The sequence below is a fragment of the Ictidomys tridecemlineatus genome, unplaced genomic scaffold (assembly GCF_052094955.1).
Source record: "Ictidomys tridecemlineatus isolate mIctTri1 unplaced genomic scaffold, mIctTri1.hap1 Scaffold_63, whole genome shotgun sequence".
Lineage (NCBI taxonomy): Eukaryota > Metazoa > Chordata > Mammalia > Rodentia > Sciuridae > Ictidomys > Ictidomys tridecemlineatus.
Genome location: NW_027524348.1, coordinates 789,670 through 797,927, shown reverse-complemented (window position 1 = coordinate 797,927; position 8,258 = coordinate 789,670). Strand labels below are relative to the sequence as shown.

Below are 8,258 nucleotides of genomic sequence, written 5' to 3'. Positions count from 1 at the left end.
GGTCTGGACCTGAGCTACACCTGCAGCCCAGAGCCCTCCTCTGCTATTTGCTGGTTCTATTCTAATTTGTCTGTGTCAATGTTGGTTTCCTTTTGAAGGGCTGGGGCTCAGATCCAAGGCCTCACACCTTCTGGGTGGGAACTCTGCCCCTAGGCCACACCCCTGGTCCTAGTTTCCATTTCCCGGCTGAACAATGCAAGCTCCTTGGCATTTGCTCTCTTCTGCTTTTATTTATTTTTAAACTGGGGGGGCTGGAATGACCCCAGGGTCTTGCGAGTGGAACTACATCTGTCTGCCGTTTTCGTGTTTCCCAGTAGTGAACATCTGCCCGTTCGTTCTGTTGGGACCTGCTTGGGAACAGACACACTGGGCAGTGCCTGGGGCCGGGCCGGGCCTGGTCTTGGCTGCTGGTTCTGTGAAAAATGAAGGATCGAAGGGCTGGCGTGAGGCAGCGGGAGCCTGGACGGCAGCGCCAATCCGTCCTTGGTTATACATAGCTGTCCAGCAGAAGGTTATGTCATTGACTAATCAGGAGTGAGATGGGACACAGATGGGCCTCTCCACGGCAGGAAGCACATCTTCTCACTATTAGAAGTGCTCTAGTATGATGTGGCACATGCCTGTAATCCCAGCCACTCAGGAGGCTGAGGCAGGAGGATCGCAAGTTCGAGACTAGCCTCAGCAACTTGGTGAGCCCCTGTCTCAAAAATATAAAAGTAAAAAGGATTGGGGATGTGGCTTAATGGTAAAGCACCCCAGGATTTAGTCCTCAGTACGTCTCCAAAAGGAAAAAAGAATTGAAATGTTCTAGGGAATCAGCACATAGGCTCTAGAGACGGAAGTCCTGGGTTCAGAAGTCCTGGGTTCAGGTCTTGCCTCTGCCCTCATTTACTGCATAACTGCTGATGGCTGTTTCGACTGGAATGGATTTGTTGGAGAGAGAAGCTTCAGAAAAAAATGCAGTTGAAGTGGTAAATCACAGTCCCTGTAACCTTCAAAATAAATTGAGGCCATTACGGGAGAGGTTTTCCCCTTTGGGTGAATAGGGTACACAGAATGGAGTAAACCTGAACTTAACACTCATATTAAGTGGTAATGGGAATGCACAAACTTGCAGATTTTTTCCAACAAATGTAAATTGTGAACCAAGTGATCGGCATCCTCAAGATGGTCCCAAATTGTAGTTTATATTAAGGTCAAATTCAGGATCCAGGGAGTGACCACATTTTAATTCTAAAACACAAGGAGACAAACTGATTTTTATGAGTGTAGGCAAATGACTATTTGAGGCAGTCTGCATGGTTGAGAGTGGATCAATGAGTGGTGGCTGGATGCAGGAGTCTAGCGGTGGGTCAAAACCAAAGCTTGCAGAGGGAGACTTGAAAGGGTTGAGCAAAGAGGAAGACCCTTGGGTTTCCTGGATCTCTGCAAAGCCTCTTGTGGAGGTCATGGGTTTCCTCTTTGGGGTGCTCCTCTGCTCAAAGCACCTGGTGAGTGCAGAGCCCTCTGGCCGCTCTCCAGTCTGCATTAGGCAACATCAATCAAGACCCTAATGTCCACCTCAGCAAGATGCAGGGCTCTAGTATCAGATGTCATATCAGCTGTGGTCTGCCTCTGAACAGAAGGAAAAGAAGCCACCAACAGCACACACCTGTCATCCAGGGCAGCTGATGGCCAGGGTGGCCCAGGCATGGTCACATCCCAGATGTGACGTCCGCCCCAGGATGAGGCGTGGCTTTCTGCAAGAGTCACAGAAGCAGTCCTGCAGGAGGGCTTACCTCTGGGGCTTGCTGGACTCAGAGAAGGTGCCTCCAAAACACAGTGGGGTTTGGGGTGTGTCGGGCTCATGACCTAGGAGAAAGCTGGTGGCTTCTGCCCACCCAAGCACCCGGATTTCCCTGATCTATGCGAAGAGGAGGCTTCAAAAGGGATTGGGGCCTCCTCCACCCCCACCTTAAAATCCCCTTATCTATCTCAGGAAAGAAGGCTGGAGGTCCCTGCCCCTGGACAGATGTCCCTTACAAGATAGTGTTTGTCCCTGGGGCTCATTCAGATTCTAAAGAGGATGTAGCCCAGTGGTCAGACCTACTGGGTTCCATCCCCAGCACATGTACACACACACACACACACACACACACACACACACAAAATTCTGTAACTATTCATTATCCAAATAATCACTTATATGCCCTCAAAATTGCCAATATTCTACATTCTCTTCCTGCTATATAGAAAAAGTGAGATATAAGTTTGGCCAGGCACAGGGGTACACGCCAGTAATCCCAGTATCATGGGAGGCTGAGGCAGGAGGATTGAGTTCAAAGCCAACCTCAGCAAAAGCAAGGCACTAAGCCACTCAGTGAGACCCTTTCTCTAAATAAAATACAAAATACGGCTGGGGATGGGGCCCGGCGGTTGAGTGCCCCTGAGTTTAATCCTCAGTACTAAAAAAAAAAAAAAAAAAAAAAAAAAAAAAAAAAAAAAAAAAAAGCTAGCAGTTTTTCAACAAGGCCTGATGGTACACACCTGAAGAGGCTGAGGCAGAAGCATCACAAGTTCATGGCCAGCTTTAATAATTTAGCAAGACTGTCTACACAGGCATGCAGAATCCATCCCTTCCCCCCTTTTCTCTCTCTCTCTCTCTCTCTCTCTCTCTCTCTCTCTCACACACACACACACACACACACACACACACACACACACACACACACACACGCAGCTGCAGAGCCCTGGGTCATACTCCAGTGCAGGCGCCAGGCAGGAGACAAAGGTCGCCAAGATTCCTGCGCCCGGCACCGGACACCACACAGCCTCTCCCCGACTCCTCCTGCCCTCAAAGCCAGTCTCGGCGGGTCTGGACTCTGCGCCGCCCGGCCCGGGCTCCTGCGCCCCGCCATTGGCCCGCGGCGGGCCCCGCCTTCCTGGGAGTGGGTGCCAGAGCCGCGCACTCGCCCTTGAGGAGCTAGGCGCGCGGCTGGGACCAACTAGCCGCGCCGTCCGAGCTGCGCAGCGCGCTGGGAGCCAGAGCCGGAGTCGGAGCCGGAGCCGCGAGCCGGAGCCGCCAGCTGGAAGCCGCGAGCCGGAGCCGCCAGCTGGAAGCCGCGAGCCGGGAGCCCAAGCCGGGCCAGAGCCGAGCACGCGCGCTATGGTGAGTGCGGTTCTAGCCTGTGCACTGTTCTGGTCCAGCCTCGAGGGTCTCCGCCGGCCGCCGCGGATGGCACCTGGGCCCGCCCTACTCGCGGGGGCTGGTCGCCCGCTGCAGTGCAGCCCCCGCTCGGCCCTCGGGAGCGTGAATCCGAAGGGCGCCCGGGCAGGGCTTGGCTCGCTCCGGTCCCCACGCCCCCGCGCTGGATTCATGGCCTGAGGCCGGTCGCTCCGAGCTTGGTTCTGGGCAGCTGGCCCGGGCTGGATGGGGAGGACTCGCGGTGGCCCGTTCGGCTTGGGGACCCTTGGTGCGGTCTGATTTGGGGCATCCGGAAGTCCTTTCACCCTGCTTGGCGTGCAGACCCTTGGCAGCGGGCTGGGTCGGGTTTGAGGGTGGTGGTGATTCCGAGGCTCTGAATCCACCTGGACCTGAGTGTCCGGAAAGCTGGGGGGTTCTGGGGCTCCATTGGGAAGTGGTGTGTGGCTGCACCTTGAGCATTCGCAGGGCTAGACTGGGACACTCCGAGACTGCTGATCCCGCTGTGGCATAAGGGTTGGTGATTGTGGCCAGGCCAGGTTGGAGGCTGTCAGAGACCAGGGGCACTTGGAGGCTCCACGTCCAGAGGTCTGGTCTCCCCAGCGTCTCCCAGCAAGTCTTCAGAGGAGGGGCCAGGTGCTGGCAGGGATGGGCAGAGGCACCAGAGAAAAGTGGGACTGAGGGGAGGAAGTTTCATGGGGGTCTCTGAAGCCGTCAGGGAAATCCTTTTGGTCCAGGCTGATCCAACATGGTCCTTGTCTGGAGGAAGTTGGCTCCGCCCAGAGCCAAGGCCTCTGGTCACCTCTCCAGGGCCTGGAGATTTCCTCTCCATCACCAGGAAGAGGCCACCTGCTTCTCTTTGGCCCTTTTCCAAGGGACAAGTACCTCTGATTCTGTCACCTACCAGTCAGGTTCTGTGCCCTCTGCAGTAGGCACAAGGCATCAGGTCAGGCCCCAGGAGAGCATGTGCCAGTGATGGTGGATGCCAGTCCCTGGGATGCAGCTCTTCTATTTCTCTTGTGATGCTGCTGCCAAGACTGAGGGGCACATTGGGAACAGCTGAAGAGCCCCCAGTGACTACCCAGGACCACTCCCTGCTCTGCTCAGCTCCAAGAGACTCCTTGCAAACTCCCTTTCCCTGTCAGTCACTTCTAGAATTTTCTTCCTTATGCACCAACTAGAATCTTCCTCCTGTGTACCACCACCTACCTCTTTAGAGAACTGTGGCTTTATTCTACCTGCCAAAGCACCCAGACACGGTCTTGGACTCCACCTACCTCTGATTTAAGAATCCCACAGGAATGCTCTGCTTGGTCAGTTTCACTGTTAGGGTGCATTACCCGGGGACCAGCACTTGATTCAAAGTCTTAAAATATGAGTCATAAAAGAAGGTAAGTCTGTGAGATCATGTCACCCATTGTGCCTTCAAGCCCACTCTGACCTAAGTTACATGGAAGGAAGTCTTTTTTCCTCCTTAAAAACCATCATAAAGAGGAAGAGGGAGAGGTCCCCACCTTGCCTTGGTGACACTTTCCAGAACCTCACATCTGAGAAGCCTCCCAGCCCATCAGGAAGATTCCAGATTCTGGCATCAAACAGTTCTGGGTTCGAGTTCCAGCTCCTCTACTTCCCCACAGGGACTTTGGTCAAGTTGCACCATTTTCCCTGGGTTACAACTTGGCTCATCAATGACAGGAGATGATAAGTCTTATCTTCTAGGGATGACTTGGAAATTGGTTGAGATAACCCAAGTGAGAATGTTTTGCTTGGATATAGCTTAGTTTCCTTACTTTTACAACCTTGAGCTCAGGTTGGGAAGTTCTACCTAATGTCTGACCTGTTTGAAAGTCTAGAAGAAGGATTAATGTCTATCATGATATGAGGAGAAGAGGACAATGATATGTAGATAATATTTTGTATGTCATTCAACAGATATTTATTGAACACTTATTATATACCAAACCTTGTGCAGGGGAAGAAAAAACTGAAATACCATGTTAGGAGAGCAGTCCTTCAATGTCTACCTGGTCCTCAGGCTATGTGGCATGTCCTTAGGAGAGGTGGCAGTATCACACCAGGAGAGGGCTGACTTCTGGCTGGAGAGATGAGAGAAGGCATCACTGAGCAGGTGGCATGTGAATTGGAAAATTCATCCCAGTTCGGGGACCTGGGTGACATAGGAGCTGAGTGACATGGAACTCTGAAATCCCAGGATGGAGCTGGCCTGGCAAGTGTGTGAGGGAGCCGGGAAGAGGGGGGCAAACAGGTAGAGGGGTGCAGGGGCAGAGAGCAGGCTGCAGCAGGCTGAGTGGAGGCCCCAGGGTGGATCCTTGACACACAACCTGTGATTGGGGTGGGGCTGATGCCAGGCTTCCTTGGCCCCTGTCATTTAGCTCTCCCCCAAACAGGGGTCCCTGGGCCGTCATTCCTGAGGTGGGGGCGATTTAGGACTGCCACAGCGTTTGCCCCTGATCTCCTGCTCTGTGGACACTGAAGTCTAGTGCCCTTCCCCTCCAGCGTGGCCAAGGTTCCCCTGGCCCCTGGGTCCCTATGGGGCTCCTTGGCAGACCGTGTGGGCTGCTTCCTGCTCCGCTCCCCACCAGGTCTCTCCCCCGTGGCAGGGAGTCAGCACTGATCTTAAAACTCAGTGGAGGGGCTGGGCTGGGGCCACTGGGGGAGCGCTCCCCGGGTTCCAGCCTCAGCACCACCTCAAAATAAATAAAATAAAGGCATAAAAATATAATAACATTATTAAAAAGGAAAAAAAACCTCAGTGGACCCACCCCACCTCCGTGCAGGCTGAGGATGAGGTGGCTTTTTGTACCCCCTGCCTCAGGCTGTCCTCAGACCACCCAACACCAGGCACAGAGAGGTGTGTGAGGCTGCCAGGGCACAGTGCCAGGTCAGGCACCCATCGCCTGGATGTTTGAGACGTGAGCCAGACAGGCAGGCTCCGGGGAAGGAGACCAGCCCAGCTTCCCCTCTGCCCATTCCCAGCGGGGGCCTGAGAGCTGCGGGTCATCTTTACTCCCAGTGGTGGAGCTGAGGACAGGTCCAGGGCCCAAGTTTGAATCCTGTTGAACTACCAACTTGCTGTGTGACCTTGGGTCAGCCACCCTCCCTGTCTGTGCACCTTCCCTACCAAGGGGGGCAGATTGCTCCGCTTCTTGGGGTACCATTGTGAGGACACAATGGGTGCGGACACCATTAAAAACACGAGGGGCAAGGTTATCGTTTGCAGGTAGGAGGACGGCCGCATGCCAGGCCACAGTCGCGCCTCAGCCACTTGGATGGCCAGCACCTGTCTGGTAACCGGGTTACTCATGTTTCCTTGCATTGCTAGGTTTGGGGTAAGTAAGGATGTTGTCGCTTTGTGTTGAGGGGTGAGCCCTCGTTTCCTGCCAGCAGCCGCCCCTGGCAGACGAGGAGCACCAGTCACCTCTATGGACAGCAGAAGGCAGCAAAGACTTGAGGTGGGATGTATAGCTCTAGCTGGGGCCCTTCCAGAACGCTCGATGCTTGGCTTGTCTACCTGTCAATGAGGGCTATTTCTCTGGGTACAGATCTTTAAGTTATGACAAATGCAGAAAAGTTAAAAGTCACAACCCTGGCTCTCAGGAGCCCAGAGTCCAGGAAAGCCACGAATGTCAGGAAGAAACTTTATAAAGCTTTACAAAGCTCCAGGAATTAAAGGAAATGAGCCAAATGTCCAGGGAGAACCTAAAGGAGCCTTTTCAAAATTAGGGGCATGATGGATAGAAGGGAGAACAAAGAGGGGCTGGCCTGAGGGCAAAGCTGATACCTGACTATATTTGCAAGGGCCTGGTAGGTCTGTTAAGTGACCTGGAGGAATCTAGTACAGAGGGAAGTGATGGTTGGAAGGGCTGTCACATGTGGGCTCTGGGCCTGAATTCGAGTCCTGACAGTTAGTGATGGCTGCCCAGCCATGGATACGGCTCAGCCTCTTTCTCCTGTCCTTGGCAGTGAGATACCTACCATGAGGGCCGTAGTGAGAAAGGGAGTCTGCTTCAGGACAACATCTGCCATTGCTGAAGCTGGGGATCTGGTTGGGTTTGTTTTTTCTCTCCCGTGGCCTGACCCCGTTCTATGAAGAAGTATGTAGATTTCTTCTGGAGAAAAAAAAAAACACAATAAGCTAACTTTATATTCCTTTCCTTTATTGAAAAAATCCAAACAATCCTTTTCAAGTGGGCACCTCACATTTCTCATGGTAAACTGAGGCTCAGAGAAGCCCATCAGCTTGCTCCCATCCCACGTCCACTAGAAGTTGAGCCTCTGGAGGCTGCAATGCAGCAGTAGACCTGGGGTTTGCCCCTGTTTATGCCTGAGAAGCACCTGCACTCCATGAGGGCAGCGTCTCTGGACCCGCCCAGAGGAAGTCAGGTGGAACAGGGCCTGGATGGGGGCTAGCACTTCAAGGTGCTGGAATTCTCCAGGTCTTCTGACACAGGTGGCCCGAGTCCATGCTGAGATCCTTGGCCCTAAACCCCACAGGTTCCTTTCCCTCTCATGACACAGAGCATCCTTCACAATGCTGTCTTTATCTGCCCTGTTCAAGCCTCTGACCCAGTTTCAGCCTAGGGACACTCTGCTCTGGCCACTAGACTGTGCTAGACTGTCCACTAGACAGTCACTGCCGTGGGCAGCCCATAGAGGAGGCCTGAGCACATGAATATCCTGCAGAGTGACAGATGACCACTTGGAGGGCTGGAGACGATCCAGGTGCCCTGGGCCTTGCCCTCCTCTTCTCTCCCTCCCCTGGGGCGGGGTCCATGAGGCCATGCTGAGCCCGTGTCCCCTGCTGCCCTGGAACTCCTCTGCTGAGTCTGACTTGCTCTGTGCTTTCAGCTCTGGGGCCCTAATCTCCCTTCCTCTCCTTTGGGTCTCCCAGTCTCTTCCCCCCGGAGCTCTCTCACTCTTTCTCCCAACATCCTGTCTGATCTCACCCCACTGAGCTCCCCAGCATCCTGCCTGCCAGAATGGAGCTGGGAGGTAGTGACTAATGAGCTTGGAGGTGAGTCATCCGCTAAATATAAAATCCCACTCACGTCCCTGG

The 8,258-nt window shown here is 53.8% G+C and overlaps 1 long non-coding RNA gene across 1 annotated transcript in view; it reads left to right on the top strand.

Annotated features, from left to right (window-relative positions):
- Window positions 1–2,892: 2,892 nt before the first annotated feature.
- Window positions 2,893–8,258, top strand: part of LOC144374241 (uncharacterized) — a 53,225-nt gene continuing 47,859 nt past the window's right edge. Inside the window, exon 1 of the long non-coding RNA XR_013433690.1 lies at window positions 2,893–3,148. This is a non-coding gene — a long non-coding RNA (uncharacterized LOC144374241). The remainder of the gene's footprint in view (window positions 3,149–8,258) is intronic.